At 44.6% G+C, this 23,399-nt stretch overlaps 1 protein-coding gene across 10 annotated transcripts in view; it reads left to right on the forward strand.

Moving 5' to 3' along the window:
- The first annotated feature begins 11,654 nt into the window (after positions 1-11,654).
- The window catches only part of HIC2 (HIC ZBTB transcriptional repressor 2), a 109,427-nt gene continuing 97,682 nt past the window's right edge, over positions 11,655-23,399 (forward strand). For 4 of the 10 annotated variants that reach the window (XM_006259967.4, XM_006259968.4, XM_059713485.1 and 1 more), the window contains exon 1: positions 11,703-12,117. The gene's annotated coding sequence lies outside the window, so the exon portion shown is untranslated. Of the gene's footprint in view, positions 12,118-16,732; positions 17,067-23,399 lie in introns of those variants that run through there. The other 6 variants (XM_019499154.2, XM_019499159.2, XM_019499160.2 and 3 more) reach the window with 3 other exon arrangements.

A 23,399-nucleotide genomic window follows, 5' to 3' on the forward strand; every position in this document is an offset into this window, starting at 1 on the left:
GTCAAGAATATTAGAGGCATTTAGTTCCTATGAGAGTTGCTTTGCCGTGGCTTTCTCAATGATGTTATCCAGAGAAAATGTATTCAAGACAGATTAATTGATGGCTAGATTGCACATATCAGAAGATGGCTTCCTAAATAAAGAACATGCACAAACCTCTTTTGAAACAGAAACTTATCGCCTTACTTAAAAGAGACAGTGTCAGTTATCACTGCCAACAGACTTGATACTGCCCCACTGCCTCCACCAGCCAGGAGAGAGATATCATAGTATCTGTGATTTACTGTACAAGCATAAAGATTGAGTAACAAAAATCCACTTCCCACACCTCTGACAGAGGTGTGGGCTGGTTATCTGACCAGGGGAGTGGGAGCTAGGAATGCCTGAGTTCTAATCTGCTTCTGATACCCACACCTGTGGTCCAGGGCATGCCACCCAGCTTGCAGCCTCTGGGCTAAATCTTGAGTCTACAAGCCAATCCAGAGAGGGGTTTAAATATGGTATTGTTATGATCCTATAAGATGGGGAGGACTAGTAAAAATGGCATGCTACTCACTCCTAGGTCCCATTTATATGGTCAGGTTTGCCTTTATCCTAACCTCATCTCATTAGTGAGTAAAGCAGAATCATTATGGCATGCAAGATGATGTAGGGTTTCTCTGCATGAGCTGTCTATTGTCTGTTCCTTTGAGCAGTGAAAACACAGCCTATCTGCTCTGCTGGGTGATGATGACAAAGTTGTAGTTAAACTGTTCCAGATGTGAAAGACCCACAGACTATTTTTTTGGTCCTTCAGTATCCAGAACTTTGTTCTTGGCCCATGTTCACTTGCAAGGATTTATCTCCCTGTTTTTCCATTTGCTGATGCTGAATAATGAGTATCATATTTACTGCCTTTTGTCTTAGGAGAACATGGATTCTTCAGCCAATGTTTGTACTGCTATTGCGCCATGTAAAGGCCTGTGTAAGTGCTACGTTTTATTTATGATACAAAGATATTTTTCATCAAACATTGTTGATGGTATGAATACTGTGTTTTCTCTCCTGCCTCTTTGCTGAGATTTTAGGATGAATGGATTATTACCTGGCAATACATTAGATTGTTTGTAAGCATTACATCAAAGAACTGGGTTTGTATAATGAATTAACTGGGTTTCTTTTTAAATCTCTAGAGACCTAGGTTGAACTCTTCCCTAACATGTTCTGCTGCAGTTATTTGATAAGTCTGAAACTAGGCAACAATAGCTGGAAGTTTGAACAGTTACAATTTTTTAAAAACCACTGGAACAACTTTCCAAGGGTTGTAAGTGGATTCTTCATTCTTGGCAATACTTAAATCAAATTAGGGTGTATTTTATCCTAGTGTATAATAATCAAAACTGGAATGTATGTGGAGATGTCCTTTGGTCTGTGTTATATGAAAGATCAAAATAGATGACCACAATGGTTCCTTTGAGCCTTATAACTTGTGACTCTGTGACATTGCCTGACCAGCATATAAGGCTGAACCCTCCCTTGTATCTGTGCTTCACTTTGCACAAGAGATAATGGCCCAGAAGGAAACTGGTTACTGACTCTGCAACTTCTGGCCCCGGCATCAGTTAGAGCAGACTAGGGGCTGCTCTGAACATCATTGACACCTAGTCCTTAAAACAGGGGTGGGCAAAATGCAGCCCAGAGGCCAGATGCAGCCCACCAGGCCATTCTATCCAGCCCATGGGGTTCCTAAAATTTTTAGAAAATTCATATTTATCTGCCCCTGGCTGCCTGTCATGCAGCCCTCAATGGCTTGACAAAACTCAGTAAGCAGCCCTCTGCCCAAAATAATTGCCTGTCCCTGCCTTAAGAGGTAGGACAGAGACAGCACTAAATCACTTGAAGTAGCTCACTTTTAATTGACTTGTGATTTGACCATGAACAGTGGAAACAATGCCATGCTCTTTGTGTCTTGAAAAATAGAATACAAATTTTAAAAAGAGGAAGGTAAGTAATGTTCTAGCCCCATATCATAAATCTTAGACTGGTACCCTATTTTAGAAACCTACAGGACAGCTTCAGTGCAATACCTCGGTGCCAATACAGACAATAATAAGACCAAACCTTTCCAATCCTGTGTCAGACAGAAAAAAAACCCACCTGTCTCTTATTCTTTGTCCCCTGAGCTATAATCGTTTTGCATTAAACTGAATGTAATGTCTAGCAAGGCTTCTCATTCTGATCAGTGCTAATCACAGAAGATAATTATGACACTGACCTATAGTTTTTATAACCTTGTTTATCAAACACTGGGCTGTATTCTAGGCCTGTGTGAAGCGACTAGTATTCGCTTCGGATTCAGATTCAGCCAATTCAGGGGACAGCAATTCAATTTGGTGATTCAAATCACTGTCCCGATTCGATCTGGCCGAATCTCCGAATCAGCCAGACCCATCCCCTGCCCCTCTCCCAGCCCAGCAATGGCTGCCGCGCCCGCCCCAGCTGCGGCACATGCTCATGGGGTGCTGCTGGCTGAGGGGCGATCCCTGCTGCCCCCCACTGCCCCAAGCTGCATGGGGGGCTCTGCACGAGCCCCCCGATCCCCCTTCACTCCCCCAGGACTCCCTACAGGTGCCTCACCTGGGCCAGCTCTGGCCCTTTTAAGAACCCCCCCCACAACTCACCGCTCCTGCTGGCGGGGGGCAATCCCAACTGGCCCCCATTGCCCCGTGCCACGTGGAGGGCTCTGTATGAACCCTCGAGGCCCCAAGGCCACTGTAATAGCGATGAGTCCCGGGACTTTTCTCAGCTTTTTTTTTCTTAAAGGACCAGAGCTGGCCTGGGCACCTGGGGGGGGGGGGGGGAAGGTGGGGTTGGGGGAGTGGGGATTGGGGGACTCGTGCAGAGCCCCCCATGCAGTATGGGGCACTGGGGGACTGTGGGGATCACGCCCCACACCCGTCTGGCAGCACCTGGTGAGCACTGGGGCTTTTCTTTAAAGCACCAGGAGCTGGGGTGGTGGGGGTTGGGGGGTTGGCAGGGGTCCCCCCATGGTCCCCTCCCCCCTCCTCCAGCCCCCCCTCCCCTGCTGCTAGTACTTACCAGTTCAGAGTCAGCTGCAGCCACCGGGGACTGCCCAAATCATCAAAGCTCTCCAAAACTTTTCCAAAGATTCAGAGAGCTTTGAATCAATTCAGACCTTTAAACTGGTCCCCTGATTCAATTTGGATTTGGGGATTCAGCCAGCGAATCGGGCCGAATCTCCCCCAAATTGAATCACCACCCTAAGCTTCACACAGCCCTACTGTGTTCCCCTCTCATTTACACTAGTGAAACTCCATTGGCTTCAGTGGTATTACTCGTGGTTGACACCAGGACATATTTTGGAAGTTATAAAAATCAGTTGACCAAAAGGGAAGTATTGGAATCCAGTGAAATTATTTTATGGCCAGCTGCACACTACTGCCACCTTCTTCTTTTCACCTGTAAGTCTTGAACAGTCTCACTCCTGAGGCAAGTCCCTGACAGGGTAAAGTAATATATATTCTATACCCACGTTTTTTTTCATTAACATTTAAAAAACCATAACAACCACATTCCACTCTGCTGCCTGAACAAAAAGATGACTTGCAAATTGCTCAAATATTTGTATCCTTGATCAATAGCCCCTGTTGACAACAGGATGTATTTATTTTATTAGCATTCAACAACTTTTTATACCATTAACCACAAGTCATAGCTGTTTTGCCCATGGGGTCTTCCATGGATGGGTGAGTTGTTTGTCTCTAGCAATTAGCTGTGTTGGGCAGCTTGTGAGAACATTAGACTTCTTAATCCATGGAGAAGTAGCAGAGAAAGCTCAAGAAAAAAGGTTAATGAAGTGAATTAGGTAAAGATTATGGATGAAATCCTGGCTCCGTTGCAGTCAATAGCAAAATCCCACTGTGGCCAGGATTACAGCATGTGCATTTATACATACAAGTATGCAAGCACATACAGATTCTTATATTTCCTCTCCTCTTAACTTTGATTGATTTTTCGTTTTCCCTCCTAAAAATGTCATGCTGTCTGGTTCTGATCTTATTGATGCTTGTTTTATATATACAATATATAATCAGTACCAGTAACTTGTATAATGAGACAGAAAAAGTGATATTTGCATCTCTATTGATTTTTTTTAAAGCAGTCTGCCATTTAACTTGTACAACATGCCACAATGTATCCCTGCTTTCTTTGCATGTGACTGAACTGAAACACAGTGTTCTTTGCTCATTGTCTCAATATCTACCCCGTATTCTTTCATGCACCAGCAATTTTAATCGTCATGTAGCTACTTGCTCAAGTAAACCCCAGGTTGGCTGGGGAGGGTTGTTTGAAGCTGACCACAGCTAGCTATATCAAGGTAAAAACTGCCCATACCTCATCTTCACTAAGCTTTTACATTGAGATGCACTGTAAAAACGTACGTTTACTGCATGAAGACATAATCTCTATGTTACTCTTTTGGCACAAAAAGTCCAGCTCTTCCCTCATTTTTGCTTAGTCTAGACTAGCTGATAAGCAACCTCACTCTATCAGGCAAGAAGGTTAGTTCCAAAGTATTCAGGCAAAACTAATACTTTAAATTTCATCTGGACACCAACTGGGAACATAATTTCACCTGGACAGTGATCTGGCAGCCGGTGCAGTTTCCCAATACATTTTACTTCTTAATGCACTCCTATTGGAACTGCTTACTTGACCGTATTGTATACTTTACCTCCATGTGATAGTAATTCATTCTTTCAGCTCATAGTCTTAATTACTCAAGTATACTGTACACACATTAATTCAAACAGACACACACACAAAGAAAGCAAAAGACATTTATGTAGAGTTGTATTTGTTCCTCTCTTATTTCTACTTAGAGTTGATGCAAGAGAATTCTAGGCTATTTTTTAAAATGTAGTCCAAAAATAGTCAACTGTGCAGTGTTTTAATAAGCATTAGCTGGTCCCGTGGTTTAATATAGACCAGTGGTTTTCAACCTGTGTTCCACAGACTCCTGGGGATCCACAGACTATGTGTAAGGGGTCCGCGAAAGATGAATGAGATCAATCAAAAGTATGTGAATACCCACACTTACAGTTCAAAAGGGTCTGCACCTCCATTCAAAATGTTTTAGGGATCCGCAAATGAAAAATGGTTGAAAACCACTGATATAAAGATACAATTATAATGTACTATCTGTATTTAACTAGTAAGCAATAGATGAAAAACTCTAATGAAAAATGTATTTAAGCACAAAAATAAACCTGGAACTGAACCAAGCCTAAAGCTTGTACACAGGTGTCGTTTCTTGCCATGCATAATGATGTTAGAAATACACAGGACCACAGAAGTGGAAGGGACTTCCTCCCCCCACACTCCCAGGGAACTGCATACCTTTAAGCCCTTTCAGAAACCAACCGAGAAGTGTTAAAAACTAGTTAGCCTTTTTGTCCTTGCTACTTCTTTTGGAAGGCTGTTTCAAAACCGCAGTGCCCAGGTGATTAAGCCTTATAATTTCCAGACAATGTTTATTCATGGACAGTTTATAGCTATTGGCTTGTCCTGCAGCTTGAGTGGTTGTTCTTGGGTGTTTACCATTTTGATTTATTTATACACAGAGATCATAGCCCCTCTTAGCCTTCTTTTGCTAAGCTGACCAAGTCAGGTTCTTTTAGTCTTCTCTGGCAAGATGGGCTCTTCATTTCCCTGATCATCCTAGTAGTCCTTCTCTGTGCCTCTCCCTGTTTGAATTCATCGTATTTGAACATGAGTGACTGGCATTGTACACAGTGTTCCAGATAAGATCTCACCAGTACCATGTACCTTTGACATTACTATTTCTCGATCTCTGTTGAAAATATCTCCCTTAATATGCCTCAGCATCATATTATTCTTTTTCCTTCTCAGTGTGTTTGAACAAGTGAGCTCCCAGCAGCTAGCAGAAATTGTTGTTGTTAGTTCCCAAATGTGAGACCTTGCCATCTCATCCGATTTCTATTTCTCCAGCCCTCAAGGTAATCAAGGTCTTCTAGAATGATTTTCTGATTCCCTATGTATTGACAATGCCTCCCAACTTTGACTTCAGCAAATTTAATTAGAAATCTTCTACTTTTTGGGACAAGGCTATTAAAGAAAATATTGGCTCAGTCTCAAGACCAATCCTTGAGGAACTCCACTAGTAACTTCCTTCCAACCTAAAAGTCTCCCTTTCAACATGGTCTGTTGGCTCCCGTTTAGACACTTCTTTATTCATTTCACAGTTCTTGTATAAATATCCATCTTAACAAATCATTTGCCCTGGAGCGCCATACTGAGGTCCAGTTAGATTAGATCTCCTGCATTTCCTTTGTCTAGAAATTCAGTTACCTTACCAAACAAAGGTAAGGCTGGCATAATTTTTGGTGAGTAAACCTGCACTGAATTTTATTCTATTTTCGCTTTACAATTGTCTTTTCATTCTTTTTTCCTTCAGAATTTGTTCTAAAGCCTTTCATACTCTTGAGATCAGCCTAATCACCCTGTAGTTACTCAGATCTTTTTTTTTCATGCTCTTTAAATATTAATACTATGTTTGGTATTTTCAAGATACAGAGTATTGTATCTGACTTGATAGATTTATTGAAAACTGCTGGTGGACGTGTGATTTCCAAGCTCTTTCAAAATTCTGGGATGGAGATAATCTGGTTTCCCCTAAATTTGAACGAACTTTTGGAATCATTGTTTCTACTTGCCCATTGTAGTTTCATACCCTGGTTGCCAGCAGCCATCCTGACTGCATCTGTGAGGAGCATCATTGTCAATGGACAGCTGAGCAAAATGTGTATTTAAATTTTGAGTCGTAGCTGTAACATCTTTAACATATACCTCGTCCTCACTGTGTAGCAGCCTTGCTTCTTTTTATGTGTACCTGAAAAAAACTTTATCTATTTGTATTTAGTATAATAATTTGCAAGGTCTACCACTGCTTGACTTGTATCATAGTCTCACTTTATTCCTCTACTTCCTGACCTTTAATACACAGGTTTCTTTGATGATCAATCCGTTTATTTTTTTTCCATCTTGCATTGTATATCAGCAGTCTAATAGAGAATATACCATTGCACAGTGTACAATCACTAATATAGCAGGCACAGCTAGATTCAGGTATCCTGTGATGTATTAATAGAATGCATAGTAAAAAGCACAAAAACTTAGCTTGCAGCAATAAAATATGTCCATCCTCCTCCAAACTAAACTAAAATTTTACTTGTGTATAAAGGAAAGATTGATCTGAGAAGTGATGGTAGTCTGTGCAAGCAGCAGGACGGTGGCTCAATCACTTCCTATAGACTGTAAACATTGTGGGATTTTTTAAAATTAAGCTTATGTTTCTTATGACTGCAAAGAGAATTTTCCAAACATGAACCAATGCAGCTTTGTTTCAGTGAATCTGTAGACAGGCAGCATGCAAAAATAGCTTTGAGAAGAAGACCTGCCCAGTTCATCTCTATGGTAGATAGCTTTGGGTCTCATATTACATTTCTACTAAAAACACTTATTTTTCAATTAAATGTGTGTTTCTTCAAAACTTGCACTTTACCATTCAACTGTACTAGAACAAACCATCACGAATACTCTGAATAGAATTCTATTACTACTTGGCATTTCATTCTTGAACATTTCTTTTCTAGAGCTGGAAGATTTTATAAGCAAAGGTAAAAAACATAATGTGTCCTGCATCTGTCTACCAACTGAAATGAGAATTCGAGCATCCATAGCCCCAGAATGGGCAGGGAGAATAGAAATAATCTATTTTAGTTGTAAAGAGCTGTTATAAAATAGCACAGAAAAGAGCTTACAACTGAAGAAGGAAAAGAGATGAGGAAACTTTTCAAATATATCTTGACTTAAAACCACATTATCGTATTTGGCCATGTTTGATAGCGTCTCATTTTGGCTTATAGTCTGACTATAAAAGGCCCTTCTTATCAAACCACATTGCTATAACATTGCACATGCTGTTACCAACTGTTCTGTTTCCATTTGACTAAAGGTCACAAACTTTTCTGGGTAGCTGAACTTCAGCACTGGTGTTTACAAAGATGCCTCTTTCGGTTGCTCTTCGGCAGTCTTGTGTTCTGGTGCTCCCTTTATATTTAAGCAAGAATCTTCCCAGTCAAGCTGTACATCATACTTCCCCACTGGGGCTGCAGCGTATTAGGAACTGGACCATGCCTGGAAAGCCTGTAGCCCTTTTGAAGCTGTTAGGTTAGCTATTGCCTATCTTTCAGGCATGCACTTGACAATATAGGTGTTTTCCCCATGCACTTTGCTTTGTCCTTGAAGTGCATTTTATTCCCTAATTCAGCCTGTTTTATTCTGTGCAGTTTCTACCCTCTTGTCTTTTTCCATTGCAGCTCCAGTAAATATATTGCAATGAAGTTGGTCTTTGGTACACCTCTACAATGTTACTCCTGGACAATTTCAGTTGTTACCTTAACAGCAAAAGGAAATAGCTTCAAGCTGTGCCCACCTACTACAAGATGTAGACCATGCACAACAAACCAGATGACTGCCAAGTGCAACCCACCAATACCCACCATTTTCATTCAGTATTGTAAACAACTGTTTTGCCTGCTAGATGGCACTGGACATCCACTAGCACAAGGATTCAGGAGAGGTGGTATTGAAGGGCGGTAAAGCAGTCAGGGCACACCCATTCCCATGTTCTGCTTATTTTCTGCACTAGCATTTTCTTTTCTGGGGTTGCTTCGCTGCTCACTCACTTGGGGATTCAGCTGTACAGATTCCACCAGTGTCCTCTCATTTTTTTTAAAGTTATTTTGAGCCTAAGCCTGCCATTAGCGTGACCATGAAATACTGGCAGTACTTCTCAAGTCCAGCCAGGGTGATGAGGAGTAACTTTAAATGATTTAAAATCCTAAAAGTCTTCTGGGTTTTCTGTTCCTGTTTGAACCTAAATAGTTTGCCTGCAGCGTCTCCATCTCATGGATAACATTAAGGGCTACAGAATCAGAGAAAACAGAGGTGCTGAGAGTTTTGTGAGGAAGAACTGGAGATGAATGTGATCAGATTCAAGCCAAAGGTGCTAGTTCTTCAGGTTCCCGTCTGAGGCATCTGTACGTGATTAGGGGGAAACCTGCTTGTTGTAGTTGTACTGAGTACTGTGTCTTCTAAGTATTCATCAGCACACACAGGACAGGAGCTTTTGCATGTGTCTGTAAAGCAGCTAGTACAATCAGCTTGGATCCACTTGACTGGGCTGAGTGCTACTGCAATATAGATATTCACAATTAACTATTTCAAGCACAGGTATAGGAACTGGAGTGACCCCTCTTTTCTGGCTATCACTGAGCAGCAAACATTTTTTAAAACTCACTTATAAGTGCCACAGCTTGCGTGGACAACGTCAGCGTTGTTTTTCTCATCTGGTCTTTCTCCTGGCATCACTGCTCTCCCTGTCTGAGTAATGCTTTTGGTTTCCACATTCGTGGGCATACGTTGTACCCAGGGCTCGGCAGTAGGCATGCCCACAGTGGGTGTGGTTTCCAGGGATTCTAGGGAACTCTCCTGGAGTGGTGGTTTCCCTGGCTAAGCTTCCTTGGAGCCATTACAGGTATTGTGGGATCTCTCTTGCATGCCTGCAGATGTTTCTTTGGTGGGTGCATAAGCCTGACCTGTTGGCTCAGCAGATTCTCAACAGCCACTCACAGCTCCAGTGACAAGTCCAGGTCAGGCTTTCTCATTAGTTACCCTTTCTGCTTGTAGTAGGTACGTATAGGTTAAAGTGAACATAGAGCTTTATGACCTCTTATAGCATTTTCCACTATGCCGAATTCCTATTTTCTAGTTGTTTGCTTCAGTGCCATTAGATATTTGTCTGTCTCCATTTTTCCTAGCCTGGGACATCCAAAACCAACAGTGCCCCCAAACTAGAGAGATTTTGGATTAAACTAATTTATGAACTTGACTAAATCATCTTCCAGATTTGTTTCTAATCTGCTCAGATAACACGGCATGAGGGTTTCTATGCATTTTTCTTCCAATTCCTCCCACCACAGAATGGACTAAATGGCTACAACCACCTCCTAGTGCTTTTTTACAAAGCCAGTGAGCTTTAAAATACAGCCACAAACTTCTCCACCAATTTTAAATCACCTTCCCTTGTGAGCAGTACTGAGGAAGGTGTCTTGAATTGATCCACACCTAATCTGCTGTGTCTTGAACTCTGTCATTTTTGCTGTTTTTACTAGCATTGAAGCTTTACCCTTTATCAAGCATATGGTGAACATAGTAGACCCTTCTCATGCTCTGTTGTGCTCTGTCTCTTTTATTTTCTGTTGAAACCCCCACAGCTGAACTTAGAAATCATTCTCTTTAGCACAGTGTTTTTCAACCTGTTTTCATTTGCAGGCCACTGAAAAATTTTGAATGGAGATGCGGACCCTTTTGAATTGTAAGCATGGGCATTCACATACTTTTGATTGATCAGTTATTATTCGCGGTTCCCTTAGACACAGTTTGTGGACCCCCAGGGGTCCACGGACCACAGGTTGAAAAGCACTGCTGTATCAAAACCTCTGAGCTGGAGGTGAGTAACCAGCAAGTAAACCATGTGGGTCAGCATAGGAATCTCCTGAAATACCTGCTGCGTTTGAGCTGCCAGCAAATTCTTAGAGACCTAAAATATGGCAGGACCCTTCACACTAATGTAAGCACCCTACCCAGTTTGAATGGGGACACAGGTGATTGTAAGGGCTCTGACCCTTGGATGCCAAACTCCACCAAACTGTCTGCTCTTCTATCCTTGGCACAGTAATATCCTCTTTTACTAATATGGATCATATAATGGAAAAGCAAAACATGATCTCACACCTGCGAACATTTTAATTATTTCTACATGGGTGAGCAGAGGAAATCTTACTGTGTGCTCCCAATAAAATGGGTTCCTATAGTTTGCTTCAGTATTAGAGATTAATTAGCTAATGTTTGCAGGGCGCTTGCAAAAGGTGAAGTGCTGTGTGAGCGCTGTTCGGATTCCAGGGCAATGCTGCGTGCGCGGGCGAGCGGTTCTACCTGGTGACACTCAAGAATGGGGAAAAAATTGAGACTCTGGGTCATTTCACTTGAACTTTTGCAAAAGAAGGCCCCAATCCACAAACAGGTATTGCAGCATGGGGGAAGTCCCAGGTTGTGGATTCCTCCTGAGCTTTAAGTTAAGTACCCAGGGAAGCCCTGGCAGGACTGTAAAACCCAAATAACTTTCTCAATAACTACAAAAAAAAAAAAAAATCCAACAAACTGACAGAGACTCTTTAGGTTGCTATTGCTTCCCAGAGAGCAAAGGCTATTTATTTGGTTGGTTTTGGATGCTGCAAAACACCCTGTCAGCACTTTAACAAATAAGGAAAAGTAGGAACAACTGACTTTCCCAATTGCACTGTATTTTCTTCTTCTTCTTTTGGGTTGGACATCAGCAACAAACTCGTTTAAACCTCCCAGCACCTTTGCTGGTCCTATTCCCTATCGTTTGCTGGTCCAGACACACTGGAGACCTCACCAGGAGCGGAAATAAATACATTTTCACAAATGCCTTTTTCCCCCCCTTCCCCTCCGAGCAGGATGTGGCTAGTCCGCGCGCCGGTGGCAGGATCCCCGAGGTGTGGGTGGCGGGGGGCGGCAGCCTGGGTCTTTTAATGGGAATTACAAAGCTCCCTGTCCCTCTCCCGGCTCGGCTGCTGCAACATTTATTGCAAAAGCAGGAAATTGCTTATTACTAAACTAGCTGGCAAGAGGGCAGGAGCTGATGCTGTGCTCCACACTGGCACAGCACTTGCTCAGCGGCTGCCTTCGCCTTCCTCGCCGTCGCCTTCCTCCCCTTCTTTTCTCCCCTCTCTCTCTCTCTCCTCCTTTTCTTTCTTTTTTTTTTTTTCATTTTGGCTTCTATTCAAATGTGGGTCAGGGGTGAGCAGCTCCCAACGTCACAAGCTTGCAAGATGGCGCTGGGAGGAAGGCTGTGAGATGAGGAACAGGCTGGTATAAGCCGAGAGGAGAGCGCGAGGGAGAGGGGGAAGCCCCCCGAAAGCCGCTGCTCCAGATGCAATAAAGGAGGTAAGGAGGGAGCGGGCGGCGGGCGCTGCCTCCCGGGCGCTGCGCGCAGCCCAGCCCCGCTCCGCTCCGCTGCCCTTTCTTCGGCGCGGGGCTGTGCCCACTGCCCCGCGCCGCGCCGCGCCTGGCAGCCTCCCCTGCCCCTGCCCCGGCCCCTGCCCCGGCCCTTGGGGGCCGCGCTCAACTCAGTGGTGGCTCCGGCTTGGAAAGCTGGGCTCTGCGGGGGGAAGCGGCTGCAAACTTTCCCCCTCTCCCTGCCTCCCTCTGTGTCCCCCGTGCCATTTTTTTGTGCGCGCTGCCCCTGGGCTGGGCGGCCGGGGGAGGGGGCACTGGGAAGGCGGCTGCAGCTGCTGCCGGGAGCAGCCCTCCAGGGGGGACAGCCGGCCCCGGCGGCTCCTCTCCCCCCGCGCGCTGCGGCCGGGCCGGGCCGGGTCGGGCCGGGGGAGGGAGGGAGGGAGCTGGGGGCGTGTTGCGGGCGGGCTTTGGCCCACGAGTGCCCCCCTCCATCCCTTCCCCGGGGACCTCCCTCAGGCCGGGGATGCCCTCTCCCCCCGGCCCGGCTCCGGCCCCCAGCGCCCGCATTGAACTTTTGCCCCATCCCCCAGACGCGGGGTCCGGCTTTTGTTCCGGCCCCGGGAGCGCTGCAGCGCGGGGCCCGGAGCGCAACATTGTGTCCCCGCCGAGCTGTCTCTCTTTTCTTCCCCTTGTCGCGGCTACAAAGCAGCGCGGCGCATTGTTGCCGTGCCCCCGGGGGGTGAGCGCAGCGCCGTGCGGCGGAGCGGCCGGGGGCCCCGCGCGGGCTTGTCCCGGGTGGCCGCGGGCGCAGGGAGCGCGCCCCGCTCGGCCCTTATCGGCGCTGCCAGCTGGGCTCTCCCGCTGCTTCCCCCGGGAGGCAGGAGCGGCAGAGACGCAGCGTGGAGCCCGCGGGCCCCGCACCTCATTGTGCTCTGCCCTGCCGCAACTCCTCCAAACTTCGTGGCAGGGGAAGGGCAGGCTTTGCGAGCCCCCTGCTCCCGCGGGGCACTGGCGGGGCTGCAGCACGGCAGGGGAAGGCTTCCAGCCAGCCAGTTCTGGGCGAAACCCAGTGTTTTAGCAGAGGGCTGCGCAAGTCCGGCTGCGGGGGGGAGATGCTGCTGCTTTGTGGCTACAATCCCTTTGTGAGAGAAGCAGTGAGAAGAGCGGAATTTAGTAGGAAAAGGCCAGTTTTTCACTTTTCAGCTGCTTTCGGTCCAAAAAAAAAAAAAAAATGATGGCCAGGCCGCTGTTTGCGCTCTGCTGACGAAGGGGAAACTGCTCCGCTGCTCCCCGCAGCAGTTGTTGTCACCAGGCAGCATCCTGAAATTTGAACAAATACCGATTATGTTAATAAAGGCACTGCCCAGATCAGCGGCACCGAGCAGGATTTTTGTGCGACTTAAGAGACCTCTTGTACATGCGGGAGCAATTCAGGGGAGGGAACCGTAAATGGCTCCTTGGGATCATATCGCAGCAACTCTGCGTGGAGAAAATGACATATGAAAGGAAAATTGACTTATTTCCACAACTGCAAGTGGCCTCCTTTTTGTGCCTTTTCATTAGCAATCTAATCCTAAAAGCATTAGGAGCAATTATTTGCAGTAGTGCCTGACATTCTAGGTCTAATTATTGAAATCAGTTTAACTCTTGATGGTTGACCCACCAGGTCAAATCTGGGTGTCCTTTGTTATATTTTATTAAAATAAAAAGGGTGTGTGTGGGGGGAGGGGAAGAACCTTCAAACTTGCCACCTGCCACTGACATATCATTTTAGCTCTGGGGGGATCAGCGTGAAGAATAAGCGACCTCTTACATTTGTTACTTTCCAGTCTAGCGTGGGTAAAGAAACTGAACCTAAAATCCTGCTGCTCCGGGTCCAAAATTCATTGCATGTTGTGGTGGGGTTCAGAAGAGAGTAATCGGAGACTAGCAATTGTTTTCTTTCTTCGCCCTGTGTATTCTAAGGGGGAGAGAGAGAAAACATCATCCCCTTGTCTGGTTTTTTCCCTTTTTTTTTTTTTTTCCTTCTTTATAATAATCATCATAATAATCATAATAATAATAAGCTCCCTTCACTCAAGATTCAAGAGAGATATACATCTTTAATACATAACGAAATGGTTCATGTTAGTATTTGCGTATGTTGCTGGGCAGAATGACTTATGGATGTGTAGATAGTAATAAGTATCGCAAGATGCTTGGAGCACTTGGTATCACGTGATACTTGGTAGTGTCAGGACTGAATTGTTTGGCAGAGGCTAGTGTGTGACAGGAAAGAGAGGGGGTTTGGAGGCCTCAGTCCTGGAGGGTGTATGGTTCAATTTGCTCTGATGAGTACAGCATTACATTCTGTATTTTTTTGGGTTTTGTTTTTTTAATAAATGGCTGATTGGTTTTGAGGTGGAATGGACTGAAAAGCCTCAAAACAGCCGCAGCGGTTCAAAAGTGCTGAGCAAATACGAGCATTCAAAATGTGAACAGGGGATGTTGCTACAAATTCTTCTTTCCAGCGTCTTTAAAGCTTGTAGTAATAAAACCCTTTCAGCTGTAAATCGTATTTTACTCTTTTTTTTTTTCATCTTGGAGAAAATAAAAAGTGTAACTGTGCTGATTCCAACCTATGCTCCTTGATAATAGATGTGGAGAAATAGGATAATGGTTAAAAATGGATGCATGCTTGCTTTGGAATCAGAATACCTATTTGCATTGATTACAGTGTTTTGCTCTACCATCCAGTTTGATGGATGTGTCATGGCTTGTCAGATAGGAAGAGTGTCTTTATTCACTGCACTGTAGAAATCAAACTTTTGGTCCCTTAACTAGTGGATTCATTGCTCCCAAAAGCTGCTGCTGCTGCTTCTGGTTTAATGGCAGTGATCGTTGCCACAAAGTGAGCCTCTGGGTTTTCAGCACAGCAGCAGATGTGGTCTCAGAGTGGGAGAAAACAGAATTGCATTTGCGATGCAGCCATTACGTAGGCCGTGCTGTGACAGGCAAAGCTCAATGAGAAGGGGGACCATTTCAGCATCAGTGGACATGCCTACCCTGCTGGGCTTGGAGAAAAATTAACAGGGCTCAGCTGTGGAATTGCTTACAACAACAGAGTCCTGGCCCAACTGGGGGCAGGAGAATATCTTTAAAAAAAAAAAAAAAAAGACTTCCCTAGTGGGTTGGCTGTAGATTGAAAATAACTGACTATACCAGTAAAGCAGCTTGAATGAGTTTACATTGCTGTAGTACTGAGAACAGGGAGATTGCATTGCAGTGGAGAATGCAGTCTCCTGTGTTACAAGTAGTATGGCAAAGCAACTATTTTTAAGCTGCCAGAATGATGCGTATAATATTTTACTGCCACTTGTGCTAGTTTAGAATTTATCTCAAAATGTTCCTGTAGAGTTGCGTTTTCCCACTAAGTGGACCCATCAGACTTTCATCAGAATGGCAATGGGAAGCCCAGGATGTTTTTCCTTCTTTGCTGGATGAGTGTTAGGTGCTGACTGTCCAAACTTGTTAGTCAGTCACACTTTTTATTTGCAGTTCCTGGAAAGAAAACTCATCCTTCAGTGCTGGCTCTAGATAAACAAGGAAGAAGCACAATGAGGTCAGTCCTGAATTTAAAGCCGATATAAAAGTGATTGTTACAATAGCTATAGGTAAGGGACTATTACACTACAGTAGTTGTACCTGCTTTAAGTGACAGGTGGGAAAAATTTTCATTCCTTTTCATTTGCGTTTGGACGAAGGCCCAGTGTTGGCCACAAACTGCAATCCAGGATTAATCTCCACATAGTGTTTTCTTTCTATATATCAGATTTCTCATTTTGTTAATAAGCACAGCCTAGCATGCACTTCAAGTCAGCTGTTCTGGAGTGGAAGCAACAGGGTTTTACATTATTGAAATGACAGCCCTCATGCTTTCATTGAGCCCATATTATTTGGCTGGGGAAGGGTAGAGAGGGATACTTGCTTGGGATCTGCGATTACAAGAACTCTGTTTGCAGTTATTGGAAAAGCAGGGAATTTGAATGTATCCAGGAATGATGGAATGAGTTGCAGGAATTGAAGGGACAGGACAGCGCCATGCATACAGACTAATATTAACCCCCCCCCCCCCCCCCCAAAAAAAACCCCAAACAAACCATATAACTCTGTCTGCACTAGGAAACAGATCTACTGGGGGAAGAGGTGGTTGGCAGTGGATTTCATTCAGCTAGTGCCGAAGGTGGGTCTGCCGTTAATGTAGATGGAACAAAACTGTTTAGTGCTGTTATAAAAACAGTGATGAAGAGAATTTTCCACCAGGGCCAGTGGCCTGCATGGCAAAGGTCCTGAAGTTGTCCTTTCTCCTCCTCTTTGGCTGCTCAGCCAGTACTGCAGATAGTTTATAGAAGTGTAGGGAGTCTGCTGCTGAACAACTGCAGTCACCTGTGTGTGAGCTGTTTCTCTAATACAGGGGTTTTCAACCCTTTTGCAGGGGGGTGGCGCATGGCTGAATGCAGAGCGGCGGCAGCTGCCGCATGCAAGCTTTCCCCGCGCCTGACCAGGTGGGTGGTGCCTGTGTGGCAGCGTGGGATGGTGCAGGGCCTTGCTCCATCCCCTCCTGCCTGCATGTACCCCCTAGGGCCTTCTCAAGTACCCACGGGGGTACATGTGACAAAGCCCTGCTCTAATATAAATAGACCCAAAAGCAGGATGAGCTATTTCTTTTCTCCTTTCTAAAGTTTTAGAAACAGGTTGTGCTTGGGATGAAAGAGGTAGAAAGCATTGCACTCTGTATCATCCAGGTTGAGAGGGTTGTCTTTCAGTCTCTTTGGTAGAAGGAGATGGGTAGCTTTCAGTAACAAATGCTGACTGTCCCTTCTCTTCCCTTGCAGTCTTAAGTGGTAAACTTTTCTTAAGACTAAACCAGCATCTGCAAGTTCCAGGTTTTAAAAGAGGTATGTGATGTTCTGGCTCGTTTAAATCTGCTATCATAGCGACTACTGTACTGTGCCTCCATGCTTTTCTTATAAACCTGGCTAATCTGTGAGTTGTCTTAAGATGCCCCTGTATGCAGAAGACTTTTGGCTATGAAATGAAGGCTTGTACCCTGTTCTAAAAAAAGAGTATTGGGTGTTTCTGAAATGGGCATTATGTATCCCCGAATAAAAGCCACTGATATACAGGCTTTCTGTGCACTGTCAGATTGCTACTGGGTTGTCTCTGAGTTCAGTTCGAAATTTCTCCTTTTGTATAGTAAAGAGCAAGAATGAATGGATTTTAGTTGGTGGTTTAAATAGCTGATTTTAATTGTGATTTTAAATTGGTAGGAAGGAAACCATGATTTAAATCTTGCTTTGCATTTGTATTAGTTATTTTCCTAAAGAGAGGTTGATTCCCACTGGGCAATAATGATTAAGAAGTGTTGATTTTTTTCCAACTAAATATAGCCTGTACACTTAGTTATTTCTTTTGCTAACCTTGAGGATGCACCACATACTAATTTAAGCAGTTTTTTATAGCTTAAAATATATTTATTGTGATGGCAAATGGTGAATGTCATTTGTTTAGTGAATTCATTTTTATATGCCACTTGTAATAAATAAGCTGCTTTTGAATGAAAATATGAACTCAGTTAATTGTGGAACACTCACATTTTGAAATTATTAGTTAAAACTACACTAAATGTGCTGGTTGAATTCCCTCCCCCCCCCCCCCCATGGTTTTTCATTTATACAAAGGGAACATGATCTGTTTTTAGTCAATTGAACTGACTGATTTTTAGAATGAATAGACCTCTGCTTCTAACACCTAGTTTTTATTCAGAGATTGGAAAAGTTGCACAGACTTTTCTGCTTTTTCATCTCCCAATCAGTTTCTTAACTGTGCATCAACTAATTACTGTACCGAACTCAACCGAATAAACTGAAAAGTAGAAAATACTCTCTCTGTACCTGCAAAAGAGGCTGCTACTGTCAAAGCTTAGTTTATCATCTCAACAGACTTCAACCAACTGGTTCCAGGTGCTTAGCCAGTGCTTTTCCTCAGATCAGATTGGACTTTCTTTAGAATTGGTAGCAAGCATGCTCTGTTTTGAATATCAATTTTTAATATAAATGCTTTAAATAGAATTGTTAATGTAATTGTTAATTTTTATCCACCTTGAAAAAGGGCTAACTAGTGTTTTATACAGAACTTTTAAAATCGCCATCCTGAGTCTCTGAAAGACTCCCTTTGTCCAATTTTCAGAACAGATTGAAAGCTCTTGATAGCCTGCTATTTCTGACCTGAGGCAACCTAGTCTTCACAGAAAAATATGGAAGTCCTTTGGGGCAGGGATTGTATCTACCAATGTTTGTACACTGCAGTGAATCTATCCGTACATTTACACACACACACACACACACACACACACACACATACACATATATATATGCAGAGCTGTGCCAGTGTATTTCAGTCCTTGCTTGGAAGTGTTGGCTGATGACAGATGACTTGTGAGACTGCCAGTTGTGTTGCAACTTTGTGCTGTCTATAGGCTGGTATCTGCTAGGACTAGTTAGAAAATCATTTTGCTTGTCAACTGAAATTCATCCAGGTGTCTACATTTTTAGAGTTGCAAATTCTCTTTAAAAACTGTTGAGTTGGTGTAATAATAATGTTTTTTTGGGGGGGGAGGAAGGGTGAAACTCATCCTGCTGAGGTCTATTCAATCAGGGAAAATAGGATGGGAAGGGACACTGAGAGGTCATCTAGTCCATCCCCTCGCCCCAAGGCAGGATCAGCTAGACCTAAATTACTTCTATCAGACATTTGTCTAACCTGTTCCTAAATACCTGTTCTTAAATACCTCCCGTGATGGAGATTGTGTGCCCTTCCTAGGTAAGTTTAAGGTGTGCCTGTATGTAAGTGCTAGTGACTTCTGTGTCCAGTTCTTTGGCATGGCCTGGTGGGTTCAGTTTCTAACAACTTCCTTGGTGACCAGAGGCAGGTCTTCTTCCTGTGTCCCAATTCTCTATCTTTTAAATGCGGGTGAGATGTCCTGTTTTTGTTTCTTTATGTCATAGGTTTTCATCTTTCCCTCTTTTTGCACAACAGGACTCTGACCTTACCTGGGACTCTCACTGCTTCCATCATGCAAATAATGAATTATCTTAATAAAACATTGGGGTATGTTGGGGTGTCTGGAAGGCCTGAGACTACGATGGCATGCCAGACCTGTCATGGAAGACAGGGCATCATCTCCAAAACTCCAGATATTTAGGCTTATTTTAAAAGTTGCAAAATCGTCATGAAAATGTACTGTCCGGAGTATAAAACCTACTCGGCTGTGTTATAATAAAAGAGATATTAAAGAGGTTCCCTTGCAGCAAATAGATTTTTTTTGGAAACACTATCTTATACCACCTACTTCTTCCTGGAAATGCCTCCAAATCATTTGAAAGCAACCGCCTGTCCCCGTTTCATCTGCTGGGAGTGGTTTCTCATCTTGTTTTGTTTTTCCTCTTGGGTTATGTGGTGCGGTGCCAGCATTACGCTGTGACTCAACAGTCTCGGAAATTCTTGGAAAAGCACTTCCGTTTGCTCTAGGTCAAAATTGTATTGGCAGCTAAGCTGACTGTACTGTTTACAGGTTGGCAGCATTCGTAAGTGAACTCCAAGGAGAGCACTTTTAATGTGCGCCGCGTTGCGCATCCATCCAAATTGCGGAGGTGTTCAAAAGGGCTGGCGTCTGACAGGGGTGGGGTTTCTTACAAGGATAGGAGCTTGGGCTTGCACTGCAGTTCCTCTGGTCTATGCATCAGTTGATGGTGGTTACTAGACGGCTGGCTGGTTGCACGGAGCCGATTCTCTTATTTTCCGGTTACCACGCATAAGTCACTGCTGTGGTGATGTTACTCAGCCACTCGTTGGAGGCCCAGACAGCCATCCTCATGAGAAAGAGGGCTACAAGGCAGCCTCTTGGCCTGTGGTTCACCAGGTGAAAAGGTCTGACACCCACTGAACCAGGGTTGAAGAATTCGTTGGCCACTGATGTGTAATTTTGGGAAACTTTCTTAGCCTCTCTGTGTGACAGATGTGATTGTTCTGAAGATGGCTGAATGACATAAGGTCTTTATTTTCTGTAAAATTTAGGAAAGGAGAGTAGTAGTAGCTGTTCCTGTTGTGTAATACATCTGCAGATGCCAACCACCTGACTTCCCTACTAATAGTTCAATTAGTTGTGAGAGCTGAATGTTAAAAAAGACATTAGACCTTACTTATAGTTATCTATTAAATAGAAAGCTGCTCCTGAGGTATGTGCAAACAAAAATATGCAGTAGAGTCACAGCAAAATCGTGATGTCTGGGAGTAGCTGAATGCTTACCCCTTCCTAGGATCTTAAAGTACCTTGCATGCAATAAAACAAGCCGCACAGGCACCCGTCAGAATGTCATTCCCATTCCACAGATGAGGAAACTTAGGCACAGAGAGGTTATGTGACTTTCTCAAGGTCGCAGCGATTCCATGGTGGAGCCAAGAATAGAACCCAGGCCCTTAACCAGACGAATATACTTCCTACCACAGCAGAGGCAAACTAATTTAGGATGCTTAGCCAATCTCCCGGATTCTGAAGGGCTCCGATGAAATGGGATCCGGTGTTTGAAACATGTGGGTTTGGCCTGCGTGCAACCAGCTGCGCCCTGGCAGAAGCCTCCTCTACAAGTGGCTGCCTACTTAATATGGCCAGTGCATCCAGTCGTACGAGCCAGAGGCTTGAGTTTGTTTCACGCTCTAACCTCTGTTGAACTGGTAAGTCAAGATGGAGAGGAGAGGAGTCCAGATGAAGTCCAGGCAGGTTTATTGATGTGTGTTTGCTTTGGTATTATTAAAATATTTGCTGACTTGTGCCGGCCTCGGCACTGGTAATATGGAGACCCGTGCTGTGCTTGTGTCTGTCTGAAGGGACTTGATCTGTACTTTCTGTCCTCGACCCTCATTTAAAAAAACCAAAAAAACCCCCAAACCCTCCTGGATCAACAACAATGCACATCCCGGTGCAGAGGAAACTGCTTGCTTCCAATGGCTCTGCCTAGTACAAGCAGTGAGTGGGAAGGTATCTTGCAGCACTAGGTCTGAAGATTGATTGGCTGAGGTCACGTTTTTTGTAAGTGAGAAGGTAGCAGCTGTCCTTTGTGGCATGTGGTGCACAGCATTTCAAGGGAAGTTGCAGGATTTTTTTTTCCATAGGAACTACTACATGCTGTGCCAGGCTGCTATCCCACCCCCACCCTGAGCTCGGCCTCTCCAGGAGGGGGAGGGGCAGTTAGGGTGTTGGGTAGGAGCTCTTCCATTGGCATTGAGCGAGTAAATCCCCATGTCTTGCCTAAACTCACTTGATACGTATTTGGGAACTAATTGGACACGTGTATGTTAGAAAAAATAATTGTTTCTGTTTTCTACTGTTTTTTTAATCTTCAGAGTGGAGGAGATGCCAGGGTGTGGAGGGAAGATGGTGTGATGTGCAGTGGAAGTATTTCTGTAATCTAGCAACTCTCAGGCTTTTTGAGAGAGTGCTTGAATTTCAAAGAAGTGGAAAGGTAATACGAACACACGGCTTTGGCAGGAAAAGCAAGCAAGCAAGCAATTAATTAAAAATAGCACAAGCTCCTCGTTGGTTAGAACCAAATATTCAGGAGGAAGCAGCTTCTAATAGATACGAGGCTGAGGGCAGTGCTGAACTCTGCCCCAAAAAGTTGGACTTGCTGCCACAGAGGGAGGTAGGACACTTCACAAGACTCTTAGACCAAGTGCCTGGTGGCAGGGCTTTCAGTTCAAAGGCACAAATGGGTGCCGTGTTGATGGCTGATCGCGGGTCAGATTCTGCAGATGCTTGCTTAGGCGCTTCTCTTGGATTCTGCAACTACTGGAATAAGCATTTGCACAAACCGGCCTAATTTGTAGCTCTGGGTTAATGCAGAACCGGATGGGTTTCTTTTGAAGTTACTTCTCAGCAAAGGCCTCGTCCCCACATTGACTTGCTGCAAGTCCAGCTAGTCGCTTGGATTCTTAATCCAGCTGCAGAAATGAGGTCTACAGTGGAAAAAGCACTTAAGATACACAGACGGACCTTTGGGTAAGCTACCAAGGGAAAAAGTCAGCTGGAGTTAAAAAAAAGTAGGGAAAAGTGCTTTTGTTCTTCAGCACGTCCTACCATTCTAACTGACCCTCACTCATTGCTTTCCAGTCTTTCGGGTCTGTGAGTCAGTATAGTTTGGAAGGATCAAGTGGCCACAATCAATACTTTGGGACTCATTTTCTCTGCTGTATTTGGTGGGGATTCCCTGGAAATGCAAAGGCCCCTTTGGCAGGTGTGGAGCTGGCTTAGCTCCTAATGCTGGAGATAAGAGATGGGCTGTAGCTGGAGCCGGTTCTGGTTCTTACATCCGTGGGGCTATGCCATAGAGCCCCAATGCGGTGTTGGGTCTTAGCTTCTCTGATTGCCTGTGTGTGTAGCGGGGCAGGGATGTTACCATTTGCTAGGCTTGCTGCTAGGCTCAGGGAGAGCCAGGTGGTCTCTCTGGCTTCCACACCCTGATGCAGGCAATGGCATGGCATTTGACATTGGGGAACGGAGCCAGAGGTGCTCTTCTGTCTCCTGCGATGCAGCAGCCACAGGAAGCGGGGGCTGCTGAGTAGCCCTAGCAGGAAAGGGACAGCTGCCCATGGAGAGCTTTCCGTTTTGACGTTAGAAGTGCTGCGGAGGAAGTGGTGGATCCTGGCAAGGCTGATTGAGACGCTTCAGTTTAAAATTGTGCGTGTAGCTTGGGAAGCGCATAACAGAATGCACTTGCTCGTCTTTATTTACTTAGTCTTGCAGGATGCAGCTTGGAGGCTTGAGAGAGAAATAAGTCACCACAGTATTAGCTGGACACGCATCAAGGAGTTTTCTACTGTTGTCCATTATTGCAATGTTTGGGTGAAGTCCCTAGTAATCTCCAAGGTGTCTTTCCTTTTTTGGAGTCTTAAACAGTTTTGATCTCTCTCTATCTCTCTTTCTCTTTTGTAAGGGAAAAATTCAGACCTCTACGTAGGCTTAATCATATCAGTCAATGAACTACCAAAAGCCTCTCTCTCTCTCTCTCTCTCTCTCTCTCTCTCTCTCTCTCTCTCTCTCTCTCTCTCTGATGGATCATGATGTGGCACGTTCTGTGTAGCAGACTTTCAGATCTGGTTTCTGTAGGGATGTGACACCTCTTTAACAACGAAACATGCTATGAGAATGCAAAACCTTAGTTTGAGAGGGAGGG

Source organism: Alligator mississippiensis, chromosome 10 (genome assembly GCF_030867095.1).
Source record: "Alligator mississippiensis isolate rAllMis1 chromosome 10, rAllMis1, whole genome shotgun sequence".
NCBI classification, from domain to species: Eukaryota; Metazoa; Chordata; order Crocodylia; family Alligatoridae; genus Alligator; species Alligator mississippiensis.